Here is a 21,793-nt window from a genome sequence, read left to right as displayed (position 1 = left end):
CACTTCTCTAAGGGAATGCTAATCTCTGAATTGATCAAACCTCAATGCCATTTATTTTATTTATTTATTTATGTATTTATTTATTTTATTTGAGGAGTTTTATATAGCGCTGGCTAGACCCGGCGGTATCAGAGCGCTTTACATGAGGACAAGTGAGTTACAAGTTATATGAGTACAAGTGAGATATAAGTTACATCAGTTACAGGGTTATACAGTACAACAACATAAAAAATACATTATCATGCGTTCGGAGGGAGGGAGAGGAAGGGAGACACAGTGGAGAGATGCGGAGAACAGTGCCCAATGTCCGGCTGGGTAGGTGACAGCTGAGGGGTGAACCAAAGCTGATCTCCTCTATAGCTGTCTATGCAGCTCCACCGGGCATTAGCCATATAGTAGCTGTAGCTTACCATTTAGATCTCCCTACTATGTATTCCAAACCATATTGCATCTGTATTCTTTGCATGATGGACCATCCATGGGTTATGAAGTCCTGCCGTCTTCTGATTGCATGTTTACTCTGAGTGACAGTTTTTGCTTGGAAGTATAACCTAGAACATTCAGCCTCCCCCATGTCAGTGCTTGGCTGACAGAATGAATCTGTGAAGTCAGGGTTGAAAAAATACTCATACATAGAAAGTTAAGTTGTTCTATTCGTATTTTAAGTGAAGTTCAATACAGTGGCCTCATCCAGCTGGCCTCTCCAACAACCCTCACTCTTTCATCTTCCTTCTAGAACCTCTGCTAGTTCTACATTTCCTCTTTCATAACTATAATGACAGTGTCTGGATGCCACATCATCCGATCCTAAAAACTATTGTATATTTCTTTATCATATTAGACAGAACTAGTTTGATGGGATCCTTTGGTTACATAGATAACAGAAACTATAGCCTTGATAAGGTTAAATTGTTATAGAATAATACACGTCAGCTGCTCACTAAAACCATTCTGTATTTGCAAAAAACAAAATGATAAACGTTCTTAGACTTTTCTGGCTGAACAAATTGTAGCATTTGATGAAATATTTTTCTGCCATGTTTGCACTCTATTGTGTGCTCTATCAACTACATTTCTTTGAATTGCTCATCTCTCTAATGTTATTGGCCTACAAAATGATGAGCTCGAATGGTTAACCATACCATTTGAACTATATGGTATTAATCATCTAGTAACGCCAACCCACAGACATGTGCTCATGTTTAGAACTTGTAGTTGTTTTGTGTTTCTTCTTTGGAAAAAACAATGCTTCTGAAATGTAGCACAAGAGATGCTATCATTTGTTACAGCCAGATCTGCGCCCTTGTGAATTTATATTATTATGGTTCCTGCTAAGTAGGCTATACAGGGGCTCAGTATCACTTCCAAAAATTGGTTTAGGCTGGACTGATGGTCACAAGGTCTGATAATGTTTGGATCATACAGTGCTGGATTAAAACCTGTGGAGGCCCCACGTAGTCGAAATGTCACCCCCCCCCCTCGCAAATTATCACCTAATACCCAAATCACCGGATTTGTTTTCAAATTGACAGCTGCCAGAATCTGAGCTGTTAAGAGACAAACTGTTAAGTGAATCTGATGTCTCTAGTTTATGTACTTTAAGTTGTTAATGGGTACATTACATTAATACAGTATATTCTCTATAGAGTCTTTAATGTTAAGTCTTCGTTTCTTTGAGTCGATTCATTTTTTTCTATCTATTGGAAACAATATTTAGGAAAGCTTGAATGTAATTTTCTTTTAAGATTTATTTTGATCTATTGTCGCAGGCCCCTAAAAGGAGTGGAATCCATAAGCCGGTTCCTGGTTTGCCTATTTGGTAATCAAAAGCTGGGATCATACCTCAGGAGAACTTAGCGGTAGTCACCATACCACTGCAGATGAGAATGTTGGTCAGGCAGAAATTAAACAGTGTATGATTTACAGAAAATGCCAAAAAAAAGGAAAAATCAGCCTTTGCATACGGAATATGATAGGTTATAGTTTGAGAAACATGAGGTTTGGATTCCTGATGTTTCACACCAGTACTAATTATTACAATGAAACATGTCACAATTCTTTCCAATCAGTTTAAAAAATAAGTACTCTTGGAGAATTAATATCCAATTTTTCAACTCCCTTATACCGAAGCATTCAAAGCATACCACTCCACCAGTCTTGACAGGGAAAACCAAAGCAAATACATATAAAATCCAAATTTAATTTCAAATTATTGTAAAAAAGTCCATACATATGTTTCGGTGGTACAAAAGCAGAATAAAGTCCGGCGTCTGTGGGTATGCGGATGAAGTCGGCCTGAAAATTAGAGCGATCAGCAGCCACTTCAGTGATCCTAAGAGGTGGTAATGAGTTTTAACCACGTGGCTAACAAAAAGGGGAACACTCTTAAAGAAACCTATACAGAGAAGGACCGACTGATTAGCGGAACCTTTTTGATTTTAAAACTTCCACACCTGGTTAGATGGGATAAGGAGTGTTTTACCTCTTGTGGATTCACATGAGAGTTTTTTTCAACTAAGAACGTATTTCTGATTCGTCCATATAAAGGCGAGAATAGCCTGAATATTGGCATCACCTTTATAATATAGTTGAATCTCCTAGGTTGTTTGTAAAGAGGGGTAGATAATTTATTGTCCTGAAGAAGGTAGCTTCATTCTTCTTTTGTACCACAGAAACGTGTCCATTCTTATCACTTTCGGGTTACATCCAAGGAACGAAGTGTTGCTTGTACACAATGAAATGATGCCAATACTGTAATTGATTCCTTCGAATTAATCACTGTAAATTACAATATATATATATGTCATATTGTGTCTCCCTTTGATGTTTTTAACACTGTGTGAAATTATTAAGGGTATTGTTGTTTTTATTGTTTTAATGTGATTTTGTATGTATATGTATGGATTTTGTTTAATAATATGAAAATACATTTGGATTTTATACGTATTTGCTTTAATTTTCCCTTTAAAAGACAGGTGGAGTGGTATGTTTTGAATGATTCTGTATAAGTGAGTTGAAAAATTGGATATTAATTCTCCAAGAGTAGTTATTTTTTAAACTGATTATAGTAACCTGACTCTTGGTGTAGAGGGGTCGCTCTGGTGTTTTTACACAATTCTTTCCAATGCCTCTAGACAAATGTAGTGAAAAGCAGTCAGATTATTCTTGGTTTATGCTTACAAATCGAAGCGCATTCTGTGATTTATATATCTTTTGACACACAGGTTTTGGACTTCCAATGCTACTCAGAAGGAAGCAGCCTCTGTAAGGCAAGCCATCTTCCTCTCACAGAGAGACTTAATATGAGTTTCCATTTAATTATCTTGTTTACTGGCCCAATAGAGTTACAGGGTCGGCAACTTTCCCGCAGACCGTGGTTTTGTCCGGGGACTTCATCTGCTTTAAGCAGGAGATTCACTGGGAGAAAATGAGGTATTACCAGACAAGTAAGATGCATAATTATCATTTCACTCGATAATTCCTCACATAGAAGGGTATGTTCATGGTCTCACTTGTAATTGTCCAGGAACTCACCACTCCCCTACACCCCAAAGATACCAGTACCCCTGAATTGAATTGAATTGAATTGATGATTTGTAAAGCGCGTTGGCTACCCAGGGGCGTCCCAGCGCTATAGAAAAGAGTGAGTTGGGCTGGAGAGGCTGGAGTAAGAGAAGCTGAGTGAAAAGTTAGATTGGAATTTTGCTGAAGAGCCAAGTTTTTAATAGTTTACGGAAGGTGAGAAGGTTAGGTTCTGATCTGATAGGGAGGGGAAGGGAGTTCCAGATCCTAGCCAGGTTGTAAGAAAGCGAGCGGCCTCCACATCTGGCCTTCCTAATGCGTGGTACTGAGGCGAGGTGGGAGGTTGTAGACCTGAGTGGGCGGGAGGGTAGATAGGCTTTCATCAGGGGGGAGTTAATAGAGGGGCCTGTACCCCAGTAGGATCGGTGTGCGATGCACATGCTCTTAAATTCAATTCTGGATCTCACCGGGAGCCAGTGAAGATCCTTCAGTCTGGCTCTGACTGAAGTTCGGCGGGGGATATCCAGGAGGATTCTTGCCGCACAGTTTTGAATGACCTGGAGTCTGTTAAGTGTAGATTGTGGGGCCCCCAGATATAGGGCGTTTCCACAATCGAGACGGGAGAGGATCAGGCCTTGAACCATAATCCGTCTTGAATGGAACGGAAGGAGGGGGAGGATTTTGCGGAGAAGTCTCATCAGCCCGAAGCAGGTGGCAGCAAGCTTGGTGGCTTGGTAGTTGAAGGTTAGAGTGTGGTCGAGCCAGATGCCTAAGCTCTTGAAATCATTAACTTTGGAACAGGAGTTCTAGGCTTATATTCAGGGCAGGCCTGGGCGGACCTCGCAGAGTTTCACTCTGTGGAATTTCACAGAGTTACCAAAAAACTCTCCGAAATTCCACAGAGTTCCACGCCCGGGTGGAGTATGCTTTTGCTCGCCACTCGGCCACCATGGAGAGAAAAGCATGTGCAAATGCCGGCTCTCTGAGCTAAGAGTGTAGTTAGGGGTAATAATGTCCTATTTAAAACCAAGGCATTTGCTAAAGCCTGTTCCAAGAAGCCTTTGCAACAACAGGCTAGTCAAACACATGCCTGCGGTTATCAGATCGCCCAACTCTCTACTTATCAGGCCTTACATAACAATTCCCACTCACGACCTGTGCTTGCTCCAGGCTCCACCATAGTTAGCACTGTACCCGTCTCAGACTGGGATGAGATGCCGCACTAGGGACGCGGCAAACACAAAGTCACAAAATACTCCCCCGCTCCTCATCACCAAGTAAAAAAGAGGGACAGTAAAAGAAAGCTTACTAATACAAAAGGGGCTGGCAGTGGAGACAAAGGGACACGCTGCTTTGATCAGTAAAGTACCTGGTCAGACGTGTGTCCTTAGCTTCTCCTTGGGCCTGGCTCACCTGTGCCTGTTTTTCAGAGTAGGTTCGGGGTCCTGCAGGTTCCTTGCCTGGCAGGACAAGTGCACGCTCCTGTAGCAGGGAGTAACCACCATGTGGCTTGACACAGCTGCACAGATCACAAAACGCACCTCCTCATGCTCCGGCTAGGACCACCTCCAGCCCTCTATGTGCCCAACATACTCTAAACCAGCTCATAAGTGGCTGGACCACACGCTCTGGTGTGTCCATATTTATTTCCGGTGCAGTAGGTACTTTCTTCTGGAGCACCAAGCTTAGTTGAAAGTTTTCCACATGCTTTTAATAAACTTTTATTCATATATTTTTAATGCTAATGGTGGGCGGTGGTGGCAAACTCCACTAAGCGGTGGAAACAGAGTTTATTGCTGAACTCCGTGCTCACCAGCGGAATCTCAAAATTCCATAAACTCCATCCACGAAGCGGAGTTAACCACCCACCCTTAATTCTGGGGCACTCCTAATGAGGCCCAGATATTTCTCCCTTCTGGGATATACAACAGTTGCTGCACTTGAACTGAGTAAACACCATGAAACCTTGGAGTCCAACCTCCAATAAGGACCCAATCGGATTTTATAAGTGCACTATTAATTGCTTTCTGAAAAAGTGTAAGAAAATGAATTATTAATTAATTAATCCGCCCCAACTGAGTTGATCTATCGGGAACTGGACATCCCTTTTTTAGATGATCTATTATCCATGAGGCCACTTATACTATGGCGATCGATCTGGCTTCAGGATGAAAAGTCTTTCAACAGGTCTATAATTGAGGATTGTTTATTACTTGACAAATTTCGCAACATCCCTTGGTTAAAATATGTCACTGACTGTTATCTAGAAATATTTAATATAAATGTATTTACTGACCCTAGTGCCGCATCTAAGATCTCCAAAGTTGAGCTGAAAACTACATTCCTGGCCCAAAAAGCAGGGAAACGGGTTTCTGCACATGGATCTTTGTCCACAGTCATGTTCTACAGTAAATACAACATGAATAAAGCTTTCCCATGTTATTTAGCCATGGTGACTAGGCCATCCCATAAGTTTGTGCTAACCAGGCTGAGGTTTGGTGTAGCACATCACTTAGTGGCCCTGCCAAATCTTAAGAAACATCCGATTGGGCCATGTCCGTGTGATGGCGTTCCCAAACAAAGCACTCTGCACTTTTTAATGATTTGTAAACTGTACAAGAATTTTCGCATAGCTTATCTGAAACCCATGTTTGTTAAATATGGTGTATGTACAGTTAACCAGGCAATGAGTTTGTTATTTAATATGGAGACTTCTGATATTTGTTTTTATACCGCTACTTTTTTAAATCGGTCTATAAAGGCACGTAAAGTATGCTATTTTAGGAACAGTGTGTGAAATTTGTAATATTTGTATTTTAAATGTTTTGTGCTTTTATGGTCATTTTGTATGAACCGAATAAAGCTTCATGAATTGAATTGAATTGAATTATTAATTGGGGCCGATGGTTGTCCACAACAACTGACAAAGTCACTAACCTGTTAGGTCTAGGCAAAGGTTTGGCATTCCACACCAAGGAAAGTCTTCTTGTTGGCTGAACACTTTTCATACCTTTGCCAGGTCGGGATTTCTTCTTTCCCCTCTCAAGGATAGATAGCCATTGGACAAGGGCATGCCGAAGCCGTTGGTTTTGCAACAAAAGTTCAGAGAGGGAAAAGTTCAAAATGCACACCGAGAGAAGTCTTCTTGTTTGCCGAACACTTTTCATACCTTTGCCCGTCAGGATTTCTTCATCCTCACTTAGTCTCTTTTTTTGGAGCTCAGAATCCTCCAGTGGGGCAAGACTACAAGCTGTAACCAGGAAGGTCAGACCAAAGTTTGATAGGCTTGAACCAGGCTCTACTGAACTGGCTTTTTGAGTGGCAAAAAGATCCAAGTGGGATCAACTTGATGTTCTAGTCCAGCGAGGTCGCACCTTGAGCAGATTGACTTGAGTGTTTAGTCCCTGTCCTTCAAAAATCTGGAAGTTCCACTTTTTCATAAATTGTTGAAGTCCAGATAGATACGGTCAAGGATGACACTTAGGAGTATAACCCTACTCCAATAGAGGCTAACCGCAGGGTCAAGTACATGTTCAGTTGCAAATGATCAGGTGAGTACTTGAGGGAAAAGGCTCCTGTAGTTTGCTGCGTCCCTGTAGCAAGACATAGTGTCAACCAACTGACCCTTAGAGTACATGTCTTTGTCCTGGATACAAGTGGAAGCAGGTCCAGCTTTGAAGGTCTCTTCATAAGTCTTCCACATACTTCCTAACCAATGGGGTAAAAGTTCCCATGGTCAACCCGGCCCACATTTGCAGTCTAATTGCAACTAGTTGAGAATGCACTATTGTAGTTGGAAGATAGCACAGGCCACCTGGCCAGGGGTGGAGCTGATATGCCAGACAGGGATGTGTTTAGGGAAATGAGTAGTCTTCTCCTCCTAAGCTACATCAAATTGGTTCTCGGACCACCTCCTCCTAGTGCCCTGTCAGCAACAATGGGGCTAAAGATGAGAGGTGTGAATTTCTCAGGCTTTGACTTGTACTGAACTATGAATGGACAGGTTTCACCTCTGTCAATTTTAGGTTAATGAAGTCCCTGGAATCTCCTCTGCTTCCATTCTTGAACTGGTATGGATCACATGACCCACAGCTAGTCAATCACAAAGCCTAAGCCATTATCCTGCTCTAGAAGCAGTATTCACATCTCATTAAGGTCAAGCACTGACAGGGCATTTGCTGGTCGGCTAATCCAAAAATGTCTTCAGGAGCTTCAGAGACAGAAAAGGTAACTTTCTAAAAGTTACTTTTCATAAATATTTAGTAACATTGAATTAATTCGATTTTTCATCAATATTACCGGAGAGAGCAGTTTAAATATTTTAATTTGTACTCTAGTTTTCATCGTAGGACAGCCAGAGCCTTCCACAGTAAAAATTGTTTTTGGAGGCTTATCACTGCAGGACATATTTATGTTACATGAGAGTAGTTTCTATGCCATATACTATGTCCTGGGGGAATAGATACACATGCTAATCAGGGGTTTGCCACTTCTTACATGTTTTAGGGGTCAGATCACAAACACTGGGCACTAAACAGCAGAGTCTAAAAACCAGCAATAAACTTCAGCAAAAAAATGGAGATGACAGACAAACAGGGTCATTTTTCACAACTTTAAGAGCCATGCAACAGACATTGCCCTTCCTGATTTGTCACTCTCTAGCATGCCCACATCTCTACAGTCTTGGTTTGGATTGTCTGGCTTCTTGTGCTAATTACTTAATTAATAATATGGCTGGAACCAAAACGTTGCCTTCACTTTGGTCTTCTACTTGTCTGGTATCCCCACTACAGAATGCACATTTTTCATGCAATCTCTTGCTGTGTCTGGGCCTTGAGTAAAGATGTGCTAGTTCTGTTTGCGTACCTCAACTTAGAGTTAATTAGGAGCGATGTAAGGGAACACCTAACTTTCTGATCTGGTTCTGTGCTTGTTGTGTGAGTAGGAGTTTTGTGAAGCCGAGGTGTCTGGATGGTTGGTGGAAGGAGATGTGACTATTCAGTTAGGCGGGGCCTGAGTTATGTAGTGCCTTGAATGTGTGTGTGAGGAGTTTTAATTGAGTGCATTTGTGTATAGGAGCCAGTGTATTTCCCTGAGGTGTGGTGCAATGTGAGTTCTGTGCGGGAGATTGAGGATGAATCTGGCTGCCAAGTTCTAGGTGGTTTGTAGTTTTCTAGTAAGTTTCATGGGGATCCCGGCATTGATTGTGTTCCCATAGTCCAATTTGCTGGTGACTAAGGCATAAGTGATAGTTCTTCTAGTGTTGTTTGGAAGACATTTGAGGACCTTTCTCAGCATCTTCAGGGTGTGGAAGCAGGATACTGTGACAACGTTCACTAGTGTGGTCATGTCAAGTTTCCTGTTAATTATTCAGAGGTTCCTGGTGTGAGTTCTGGGTGTGAGTGTGGGTACAAATTCGGCCAGCCACCAGTTGTAGCCCCATGGTGACATATTCTTGCTGAAGATCACTACTTCTTTCTTGTCAGATTTGAGCTTGAGACAGCTGGCTTTCATCTACATAGCACTTCAGACTTGCAGGTGGTGAACTTGTTTCTTGTATTGGGGTCTTGTCTGAAAGGGAGGGTATGAGTTGCATATCGTTTGCATAGGAGAGGATGTTGATGTTGTGTGCACGGATCACATTGTCCACACGATCATATATATTTTGAGCGATCGAACCTTGAGGCACTCCGCCAATGAGTTTGCGGGTTTCCAAGAATAAGGTGCCCGGATTACAGATTGAGCTTATGTTCTATTTGTTAAGAAAGAATATCTTATAATTAAAGTTGGCCTTAGGTCAACTACTGGTAGATGCTAGACACTGGAGCAAGTTTTACTTTTTGTAGAGGCAATTATTCCATAGGCTGGATGACCCTTTCACTGGTCTAAATTGGCACAAATATCTGATCTATTTGTAGTTAGTTGGTTTGATAGTGTTAGATCTGGCATCCTTGGGGTCACTCTGCCCTAACTTTACACCCTCAACCCTCCAGATTTTGCTGACAATTTTTTCGCTGCCTTTAGAACTTTACACTTTACACTGCTAACCAGGGCTAACCGCTAAAGTGATTGTGCTTGCTCCTTAAAACATGGTAGTGCTTGCTTACCCCCAACTGGCACATTTAATTTACATGTAAGTTCCTAGTAAAGTGGTACTGTCTGTACCCAGGGCCTGAAAAATAACGGATACTAGTGGACCTACAGCACAGATTGTGCCACCGATTTAAGTTGCCCTTTTAACATGTTTTAGGCCTGGTATTGCGGCATGTGTTTGCAGTTTTAAACTGCCACTTCAACCTGGCAAAGTAAACCTTGTGCCAGGCCTAAACCTTATTTTTAATACAAATAAGTTACCCTTATGGAAGGCCCTGAACAGCCCAGAGGGCAGGGTGCAGTGAATTTAAAAAGTAGGGCATGTACTTTTAAGTTTTACATGTCCTGGTAGTGAAAAACTCTTAAACTAGTTGTTCACTACTCCAAGGCCTACCTCCCCCATAGGATAACACTGGAGTCACCTTATTACATTTGATAAGTTGTAACTTGCAATTGGGAGCAGGTCGACGGATTGAGGTTGGTGTCTAAAGAATTGTATTAAAAGCTTTCTCAAATGGTAAAGTTGGATTTATAATCACAATTCAGAAAATACCACTTTAAGAATGTTGGCAGTTTCTTGTACTAACCTTTTGGTGCCTGCAGCCTGATCCTGGTTCACATTACTAGGTGTAGGTGTCAGTTCGTCTTTGTATATTGTTCCCAGACAGTGAGATAAAGGGAAGATAGGAGTCGTCAGGTTGGGCCTCTCTGAGTTATCTAGGGGAGGAGTTGTCACCTACCACATTTGCAGATCACAAAGGTTCTGCATGAACACTCTCACAAAAGATTTGACACTGGTCTATTGTGAGCCCAAACAAACTGGGACCGGCACAGGGAGGAAGGGGATGCCTGATACCTTAGGGCAGAGGTCTTCAAACTTTTGGATTCTGAGACCCCCCCTGTCAACATTTTCAAGCATAAGGACCCCCTCCTGACAAAAATGTCTAAACCTATAGGTTATGAGGAAGGTGAGGACCAAATTATGCGACAGGCTTGACTAAATTGTGTGAGTAGAAAATATAAATAATGTTCTGTGATGCTGCGTATTTTGGGGTAGCATTGCTTTATTATTTAGACTTTTTTTAAACACAGTAATACTGAGGAACGATTTCACCCCATCGGTACCAGTTTATAACCAAAATACAGCAATTAACATCAGAAAGATGTCTAGTCAACCTCTGTGAAGGGCCTCCCAATCCGCAGGAATACGCGCTGCCACATTAAAAGCTCACCTGGCCATGGCCGGAAGCAGCAAGGGTGCATTCAAACCGTGGCGGTCTTGTGCAGAGTTAAGCAGTTTACCCATGCCCCTTTCCTCTCACCCCCTTCCTTCCATCCCTCTCTTCTCTCCTCTCCCAACCCCGGATCCCTCTCTCACATTGCAGGCAGATGGTTATTAGCCCCAGGACACCTTTTGGTAACACTAGCGCACTACAAATGTAAATAATAGGCAGAAGCAGGGGATCCACTAGACCCTAACTTCGGGGGGGGGGGGGTAATACTCCCAGCCAGGGCTTGGCCAAGCACTGGTCGCACACGTTGCAACAGTCTTTCCACCTTCTCCGTGAATTCCCTCACTACCACTCACCAACAATACACCTCATCTCTCTATAGCACCTGTCTGACAAACATTTCATTTTTTTATAGCGCTACTCATAGTTTACTCACACTCAGTTCTGTGATGTGCATGGTACATCTTCTTTGTACCGGGCACTTTAACCTTCTGCATTGTGTGGGTGACAAGAGTGCCCATGTGACTGCACAGTGAGCCATGCAACAGTGTGAGAGTAGGGTAAAAGGAGTGACTGCAGGGTGAGTGAGGTGACCATATGAATTTGGGTTCGGCTGTAAGTACAGAGTGGGACGAATTAGTGCATGGTTAGTGATGGCCTTGTTTGAGTGAGCTACAAATCGAGCAGTAAGGGGGGGACAGGTGAGTGAAGTGTCACATGAGTGCAGCGTGAGAAGTGTGCTTGTGAGACTGCAGGGTGAGATACAGAGTGAACAATGCAAGCAAATGTTTAGTGCAGAGTGATCACTGTGAGAGCAGGGTGAGCGGGTGAATGTTGTGAGTGCATGGTGATCAGTGTGAGTGCATTGTGATCACTGTGAGTACATTATGATCACTGTGAGTGCAGGGTGAGTGGGTGAATTTTGTGAGTGCATGTTGATCAGTGTGAGTGCATTGTGATCAGTGTGAGTGCATTGTGATCAGTGTGAGTGCAGTGTGATCAGTGTGAGTGCATTATGATCACTGTGAGTGCAGGGTGAGCGGGTGAATGGTGTGAGTGCATGGTGATTGGTGTGAGTGCAGGGTGAGCGGGTGAATGATGTGAGTGCATTGTGATCAGTGTGACTGCATTGTGATCACTGAGTGCAGGGTGAGTGGGTGAATGTTGTGAGTGCATGGCGATCAGTGTGAGTGCACTGTGATCAGTGTGAGTGCATTGTGATCACTGAGTGCAGGGTGAGCGGGTGAATGGTGTGAGTGCATGGTGATTGGTGTGAGTGCATGTTGATCAGTGTGAGTGCATGGTGATCAGTGTGAGTGCATGGTGATCAGTGTGAGTGCATTGTGATCACTATGAGTGCATGATGATCGCTATGAGTGCATGGTGATCAGTGTGAGTGCATTGTGATCGCTGGGAGTGCAGGGTGCACCTGAAAGTGAAGGCGAGAATGAGAAGTGAGTAGTCTAAAAGCAGGGTGCATTCTCAGAAACTTGAAGCGTAGGGTTTCAGATATAAGTTAAACTATTGCTATAATGGCATTAATCAGGGTTCGAGGGTGGAGGAAATAAATACTGTGCTGATCCTGCAACAAACTTCCAGTCAAATGATTAGGGTTACCAGCTCAATATTTTGATGGCCCAGAAATAAGCAGTCACATACAGCTGTATTTTTTGCACTTATCTGTGAATACTTAGAACAGCAAATATAAATAGAAAGCACTTTTAATTGTGTTCTAGGGATGCCTCAATGATCCATGACTAATAATTAAAGAGAATAAAGACAGAAAAGTCACATAACTAATTAATGCATACTTTTTTATTTATAACTCAATTTAGTGTCAAGAGCAGGTCGCTGCAGGATCTTTAAACAACACATAGCAGGCATGTTTCTTTTGGCAACCCAACTTTATATTTCTTTTCATTAAATGCATTCTCACACTACAGCAGTATGTGTAAAAATACAAATGTAAGGAATAGGCAGAGTGGGGGCCCAGGGGGTACTGGAACCATAAAAAACTAAGCTTTGATAATCAGTTAACAAAGGCATGTAAATATGCTAATGGTCTTTAAAGACCTGTGAAAAACTCGGGCGGAGATTAGACTCCAGACACTGCCCAGCTGAGGCCCCAGGAGCGCGAGATGCACTGCAGCAGCCCGGGCTGAGACACAGGATGGGGGAGGAGGGGGGTTGAAGCCCTGGAGGCCAGGGCAGAAGTGACACTGTGAAGGCGCGACCCCCTCTGCATCGCTCCAAGGCCCCCCCTGGGGGTCGCGCCCCACAGTTTGAATACCCCTGCCTTAGGGGGATCGAAATCTCCAGAAGCTACCTTCACTTCAAAATGGGCGCCAGGTATAAATGTTGAACCTTGACCCTAACCCTTCAGTATACTTCTGGAGCTGTGAAGTCTGCCAGGAAGGTAGACTGCTGTGCTGCTGAAAGGACTGCCACTCTGGTGGACTGATGTCCTGGAGGACTGCTGCTTGCTTCCCTCTTGCCTGCATGAGAGATTGGACATTCATCTGTTGAACCGACGATCCCAAAGTGACTCCAAAGGCTGGCCGGCTGGTCTCCTGACTCGAGCCATAGGGCCAGAAAGCTTCAACAACCTTATACCTAGCACCTGGCCTCTGCCATCTGGGAGTCCCTGCCAAGTGGTGGACCCTTGGAAGTGGGCTTGAAGATGCTCTACCAGCCCATCTGTGGTTTCAGCAGAACCAACACACATCCTCTGCTGCATGGCACAACCCTGAGCAGAACCTACACACCGCCTCTGCTGCGTGGAGTTCCTTGATGCAGGGATTTCACATTGCTTCTCTTAGCATCCCAGGAACTGCCGCTGCATGACACATCTTTGACGCAGCCTTTGTATTGTCAGCCCCTCATTGATGGCATCCTTGATGACGGCACAGGACTTCGCATCGCAAGCCCCACATCACAATCCCGACACCTTCCTCAGAAGCAGCTGGTATGGTATGCATCTCAATGCAAAACTTTGTATCGCAAACCCCTCATCAATGCCATCTTCGGCGATGATGCAGGACCTAGCTACACAACTCCTAGGAATTGCTGTGTGTGACACGTGCTCGAAGCCGGACTCCGCAACGAGGATTTAAGGTACTCTTGTTCATCGGGCCTAACTGGGTCCTTGTAGCTAGCCTGTGCTCCATCGGGGTCGGCCTGAACTAGTGACATTGTCCCAGTCTAACATGACCAGATATCCACAGTTGGCTTTTTGAGCTTTATGGCACTATTTTTGCATACATATTTAAAATTGCATATATCCAGTTCTGCTGATTGCATTCTTGTCATTTCGGTCTTGATTTATTTACTAAACGTTACTCTGCATTTCTAAATTGGTGAGAGATTATTCGTGTGTTGAGTTTTCAATTTATTACCGCTTGAAATGCTGCATAAATACTTTAGTCATTGCCTCTAATTTAAGCTTGACTGCTCTGTACCAGGCTACCAGGGGTTTGAGCACAGGTTAATTTGAGATTTAATTATGACTTCACCGGTATAGACAATGGGGTATTCCCAAATGGTCCCTGGGCCTGGGTATCGGTTATTATAAAGAAACAATGGTCCTGGACCAATTATTCAAGGAAGAGTTAGATGGACAGAATTATCAACTTATTTGAGCTTACATGAATCAGCTCACAATCGTATTTAAATCGTGAAAATAAATGTGCAGAAAAACCACTAAGTATTATTACAATATATTTATTTATTCATTTGAAGGAACAATCATTAGAGGGTCAAGAAGGTAGGAGAATGTTCTAGGGAACATGTAAGAAAGCGTGCTCAAGTAGGTGCATAACTTTATTCAGTGTTGTGAGCGTCCTCAATTTAAAAAAATGGTTTATATTAAACCATTTTCAATTACAGAAAGCCGACATGTTTCGTTGCCGCTAATTTACGCAACTTCATCAGGGCTGCCGTGTAACCAGTATTCACCTCACTTGAGACTCACACTGAACCAAGTGGTTGCGAGTGTCCCTCGTACCTGTAACCAACTCTTCAGGGACCACGTGCCAGCCGGCCGCGTGTCCCCAGGGTGAACGCAAACGCTAACGTCACTGCTACCGAGTCCTTCCCGCGTCTTAGTGATCCGTCGTTTTAGTGCCTACCACCACGACCGCTGCTGACACAACATGGCCCGGCCCGCCCTACCCTAGGATCGCGGATTGGCAGCAAAAATAAAATGACAATAAAATTGTTTCAGCAGTGGGGTGACACTCCTCCCCATAGGAGAGGAGCCGCCCCTGATTAACAGTGTAACCCATTTGGCTACACAATAAGGACCCGGGATTGGTAAATAAAGTCAAGGGGTTTTATTAGAAGCTAGCAGTCAGGTAAATATAAATCAATCTCAGTACCATGCTGTAAAGGTATAGAATAACAGCTGGATAGCTAAACCTCCTAAAAAAATTCAGGCTCATCGGTATTAGGCAAACAAGAAGTTCAGTCATAGCAATACAAAGAATTAACAATAATAACAATAATTAACAATAAAATGTGATGCTCAGAGAAAAGTTTCTGATTCTTTCTTCTATTCAGGAGTATCATCTAAATTATCTAATTTAGAGTCCAAACTAATGAGGATGGTTAAATCAAACAGGATCTTAAAAAGTTAAGAAAATGCGGAAAAAAGGGAGAATGCTGGTAAATATGCGGGAAGATGTCAGCATTTCAGAAGCTTGTTCAAGAGTCTTCTATGGAAAGGGAAATAATTGTTAGCCTAAGCCTCACTCAGCAAGAGAATCTATCCGAGTGGCTTACATCCTCAGGATCGGGACGGTGCTCAGAATGGCCCACCTCTCGACAGCTTCAAGTCTGAATTGCTATACTTGCGCAGACTCCTGAAGTGAACAAGCAGAGGAAGGAAAGGGAGGGAACTGCAGGGAAGGAGACCTGTAAAAAAGATTAAATAAAAAGTAATAATTGCGCTTTACATCTGAGATACAGTTGTTATATATATATATATATATATATATATAGCAAGTTGAGGAGGCTTGAAACCAAATATATCCTTTTACTTAATACCAAGAGTCCTGGGGGATTAAATGTGACAGAAGACCTCTACACATGCTTACCCTGATGACCAATACATAAGTATATTATTGATGTATCATCTAAGAATAATCTTATACTCTGACAGATTTTCACCGGCTGGGTGACGTAAATGTAATACGCAATCTGTAATTCTTAGGTTTGGATCTGACATGAATCTGTTTCTGCTGCTATTTGATCATGAATTATTTTAACATTTGATGGGTAGGGCTGGATATAAGTAGACTAGACGGGTGCTTGTTCCCTGATAGTCTTATATACCCAGCCTACTATGCACTTTATTCACGGTGATTACTGTTTTTAACATAGTGACATTAGAAGGAAAGGACCTGTGGACAAAGGGTCATTTATGAATTTATCTGCTATTTTATCATCATTTTATTTGTATAGGACCGGGTAGTTTACCCTATATATGTTTTAACCATATTTTATAGCATATGTGGTTATTTAATTGGTTATGGTATTTATTGTGTATTATGTATACAGTATTACAGTTGGAGGGACTATTAGATTTTAAAGTCTCCCTACTGTTGGCATCAGCGATGTTTGCCCTATTTTGCGGTATTTTGCACAGTTGGTATGTGAATGATCGTACCTTGCTAATTTTGCACTATTGCGATTTGTTGCACATTTAATATGCACTATTGCAGTTTTTTGCACAAAAAACAGCATGCACTAGCGCTTTATTAAACAACAGTTTGCTGTAAGTACTGTGATAAAAAATTATGGTATTTTACTGACATTTTACAACATATGTCCTATTATACGAATTCATTTGATGATTAATGCATATTTCTTGAAATACCTCTGTTCCATTCAAATTCAGTTTGGTTTTTAGGCAATGTTTTGGTATTTTACCGAGATTTTAGTAGTACATGTTTGTATTTGACTCACACGCATTGCAATGACCTGCCAGTATGTCTTCTATGTCTTCTATGACTCAACACTACCCTCTCATGTGACGATCATCATCCAATCACTGGCAGTATATAATGGTGTACCTTTCATCAATACATTGTCATGTGAACAAGGCTCTTGCGAGCCGAAACGTCATGAGACTGAACCTGCACCTTAAATAAAAACTTGGACCAGTATATTTGGTCCGTGTCCGTTGGCTTCCTTCCTGGCTGGAGTAGATCCAGAGCGTGAGAGGAGTGGCGGTGTGGTCGATATATATATATATATATATATATATATATATATATATATATATATATATATATATATATATATATATATATATATATATATATATATATATATATATATATATATATATATATATTCCGAAGCAATTATCCTTCAAAAGAAAAGATCGCCGCACACCACTCCAAAGGTTCTTTACGTGTTTATTTCATTAGGGTATTCCCCACCCTACGCGTTTCGGACAATAAATGTCCCTGTTCACGGTTAACAAACATTTGTCCCTTGTCTGTTTCACTTATTTATACCATAAACACCACGTGGCAGAGTTACGTTGCATTGTGGGTTTGGTAAATCAATCATACATTACCAATCTCTGGGATCATCCAAAACTTTTGTCAGACCTGTGTTTGACATTTTCGATTCAAGTTGCGACATAATTGTATTTCGATTGACACAGTTGTTACTATAATGTGTAACATTATTGGGCTGAGTGCCCTATAATATTTATTTGAGAATTACTGGTTTAATCAGTATTAATCATATTAATGGTGTGTCATTGAAGAATCATGGCTGAGTGCCTGGAGAAAAATAAATTGTCCACTTGATACGGCCATGTCAGTCTACTGGTCCGCGCCGGTTAAGGATGATAGTTATTTTTACATAAAATTCATTTCGCAAGTTTGTTGATCTTAATTAAAGTTTATAATTAGTATATTTACTCTGGGTCCTAGTTTATAATTGTAGCAGAAAGCCATGTATAGACTGTTGTCAAAAGTATAAATCATAAGTTCAAATTCATAATGATTCTTTACAGTCTCAAAGATGTACGTACAGTTCCTCATCCGCGTTCATTCCCCACGGGCTGCGCGTTTTGAATTTGATTATTAGCTTGGATTCAAGTCGTCTTAGTTTCTTGTTTTTATCCCCAACACGTTCACTTTCTTTTATCATTGCAATCCCTGCATATTTTACGTCTTTCCAAGTTTTTCCTGGATGGCTTTTTAGATGTTTTGCAATCGCATAGCTGTTGTCATTGTTTTCGATTGCTCGAATGTGTTCAAGTATTCTTTTTTTCAGAGGGCATATGGTTGAGCCAATGTATTTTAAACCACAGAAACATTGGAGTTGGTAGACCACAAACTGTGAGTCGCATGTTATTTTATCTTTTATTTCAAAGGTTCTTCCTTTGGGATCTTTCAAACTTTTTAGATTTTGTCCAATTTTGCAAGCCTTGCATGTTTGGCACTTGGTGAACCCCAGTTGTCTTTTTTCCAACCATGTTGCAAGTTTGTCTTTTCTGAAATGACTGTTCACCAATGTGTCTTGATTTGAGGGGGCTTTACGAAATGTGAACAACGGTCTCTCTCCTATTAGTGATCCTATTTCTGTATCCTTTTTTAAAACACTCCAATATTTTGTCAAGATTTGTCTTATTTTACAGCTCTCCTTTGAGTAAGTCAGAACTAAGCGTGGTTTATCTTCATTTGTTGGTTGATTCTTATCTTTTGGTATGAGTGTTTCAGGTCTTGTTTTTGCCCTTGCTCTTTGTTCCCCTCGTAGTATGTCTTTGTATTTATATCCACGATTGGCAAATCCTTCTTTTGTTTCCTTGAACTTTTTCTCCATTTCCAATGGTTCTGAGCAATTTCGTTTCATGCGTAAAAATTCGCCATATGGAATGCTTTGTTTGAGTGATGTTGGGTGGAAGCTAGTGCAAACGTTTCTTTCTCTCCAAGCTATGCCAATCTCACCATGGGTTGGTGGGAGAAAAACATAGCTTGGAGAGAAGAAAACGAGAAGTACACCACAGATGTGGTGCTATGGCTAAGGTTCATAGACGACCTGTTCCTCATCTGGAAGGGTCCAAAATTGAAATTGATTGAGTATTTAACAATACTCAATCAAAATGAGGTGGGCTTAAAATTCACCTCGAATATTCAGAAAGCAGAAATTGACTTTTTATACACTAAGGTCTATGTCAAAGACAACAAATTAGAGACAACAGTCTTTAGAAAGAAAACATCAACAGTGTCCTGTATGGCACTAGCTTCCACCCAACATCACTCAAACAAAGCGTTCCATATGGCGAATTTTTACGCATGAAACGAAATTGCTCAGAACCATCGGAAATGGAGAAAAAGTTCAAGGAAACAAAAGAACGATTTGCCAATCGTGGATATAAATACAAAGACATACTACGAGGGGAACAAAGAGCAAGGGCAAAAACAAAACCTGAAACACTCATACCAAAAGATAAGAATCAACCAACAAATGAAGATAAACCAAGCTTAGTTCTGACTTACTCAAAGGAGAGCTTTAAAATAAGACAAATCTTGACAAAATATTGGAGTGTTTTAAAAAAGGATACAGAAATAGGATCACTAATAGGAGAGAGACCGTTGATCACATTTCGTAAAGCCCCCTCAATTCAAGACACATTGGTGAACAGTCATTTCAGAAAAGACAAACTTGCAACATGGTTGGAAAAAAGACAACTGGGGTTCACCAAGTGCGAAACATGCAAGGCTTGCAAAATTGGACAAAATCTAAAAAGTTTGAAAGATCCCAAAGGAAGAACCTTTGAAATAAAAGATAAAATTACATGCGACTCACAGTTTGTGGTCTACCAACTCCAATGTTTCTGTGGTTTAAAATACATTGGCTCAACCATATGCCCTCTGAAAAAAAGAATACTTGAACACATTCGAGCAATCGAAAACAATGACAACAGCTATGCGATTGCAAAACATCTAAAAAGACATCCAGGAAAAACTTGGAAAGACGTAAAATATGCAGGGATTGCAATGATAAAAGAAAGTGAACGTGTTGGGGATAAAAACAAGAAACTAAGACGACTTGAATCCAAGCTAATAATCAAATTCAAAACGCGCAGCCCGTGGGGAATGAACGCGGATGAGGAACTGTACATACATCTTTGAGACTGTAAGGAATCATTATGAATTTGAACTTATGATTTATACTTTTGACAACAGTCTATACATGGCTTTTTGCTACAATTATAAACTAGGACCCAGAGTAAATATACTAATTATAAACTTTAATTAAGATCAACAAACTTGCAAAATGAATTTTATGTAAAAATAACTATCATCCTTAACCGGCGCGGACCAGTAGACTGACATGGCCGTATCAAGTGGACAATTTATTTTTCTCCAGGCACTCAGCCATGATTCTTCAATGACACACCATTAATATGATTAATACTGATTAAACCAGTAATTCTCAAATAAATTATTAGGGCACTCAGCCCAATAATGTTACACATTATAGTAACAACTGTGTCAATCGAAATACAATTATGTCCCAACTTGAATCGAAAATGTCAAACACAGGTCTGACAAAAGTTTTGGATGATCCCAGAGATTGGTAATGTATGATTGAACTACCAAACCCACAATGCAACGTAACTCTGCCACGTGGTGTTTATGGTATAAATAAGTGATACAGACAAGGGACAAATGTTTGTTAACCGTGAACAGGGACATTTATTGTCCGAAACGCGTAGGGTGGGGAATACCCTAATGAAATAAACACGTAAAGAACCTTTGGAGTGGTGTGCGGCGATCTTTTCTTTTGAAGGATAATTGCTTCGGAATTATTCACAAGGCTGTCCCAACCTTGCCGCCAGCACCAACTATTAGCAGCTCCCCCTGTCTGGGACATTTGCTCGTGAATATATATATATACCAAATTGAGTCCTTCCGGAATTGGTCCCGTGGTTAGTTGGGGCATCGTCTGGCAGGAGCCCAAAGCCGGTTCATCAATTTCCAAAGGTAAAGATGCACACTCGGAAGTCAGATGCTGAACAGCAAGATTTTAATCCTTTGAACCGCTACGCGTTTCGACACAGAATGTGTCTTGTTCACACGAATTAACAGTACTACAAGGACGCGCATATATAAACAAACAACATAGAAGAAGCACTCATTTTTCAGCCTACATCTGACGGCATATTTGGCAGCCATCTTAGAACAGGTAAATGTTGTAAACACACCCCATGGTTTCTGAAAGGCATACACAAGCATATAGTGCATTTCCGAAATATGATGTAAATAAGCATCTTTACTTGCATACGTCACCATCTGACCCTTGTCCAGCTAGAGTGTTGGCTGCTGTTGCCGATGTGGTTGTTCATGAGGTGACACACTTAGTCGGCCTGTCCTTTAAATCTGCCAGTTTGCCCTCGGAGTGGAAACAAGCTAAACTCCTGCCTTTGCTTAAGAAGGCCGGAGCTGACCCTACGGTACTGACCAACTACCGGCCTATATCACTGCTTCCGGCTCTGGCAAAAATTGGTGAGAGATTGGCTTTCCAGCAGCTCAATGAGTTCGTGGAAAGATCTGGAGCTCTCCACGAGGCCCAATCTGGGTTCCGTGCTGCCCACAGCACGGAGTCGGCCCTGGTGGAAATTTCAGAGGCAGTTAGGGAGTGTCTGGATGGAGGCGGCACAGCGGCTCTAATTTTATTGGACCTCTCTGCCGCATTCGAAACGGTACCCCATCAACACCTCCTGGCCAGGCTCGTCGACATCGGCGTCAGCGATCTTGCTTTGGATTGGCTGAGCTCATTTCTGACGTCAAGATCCCAACAGGTATGGCTCCCTCCCTATTCATCATCGGCTAGACCTCACTTGACAGGGGTCCCTCAGGGCTCGACTCTGAGCCCTCTGCTCTTTAATATATATCTGACCCCCCTGATTGAATTAGCCG

Source organism: Lissotriton helveticus, chromosome 9 (genome assembly GCF_964261635.1).
Source record: "Lissotriton helveticus chromosome 9, aLisHel1.1, whole genome shotgun sequence".
In the NCBI taxonomy this organism is placed as follows: Eukaryota; Metazoa; Chordata; class Amphibia; order Caudata; family Salamandridae; genus Lissotriton; species Lissotriton helveticus.
This window is presented reverse-complemented; position numbering follows the sequence as displayed.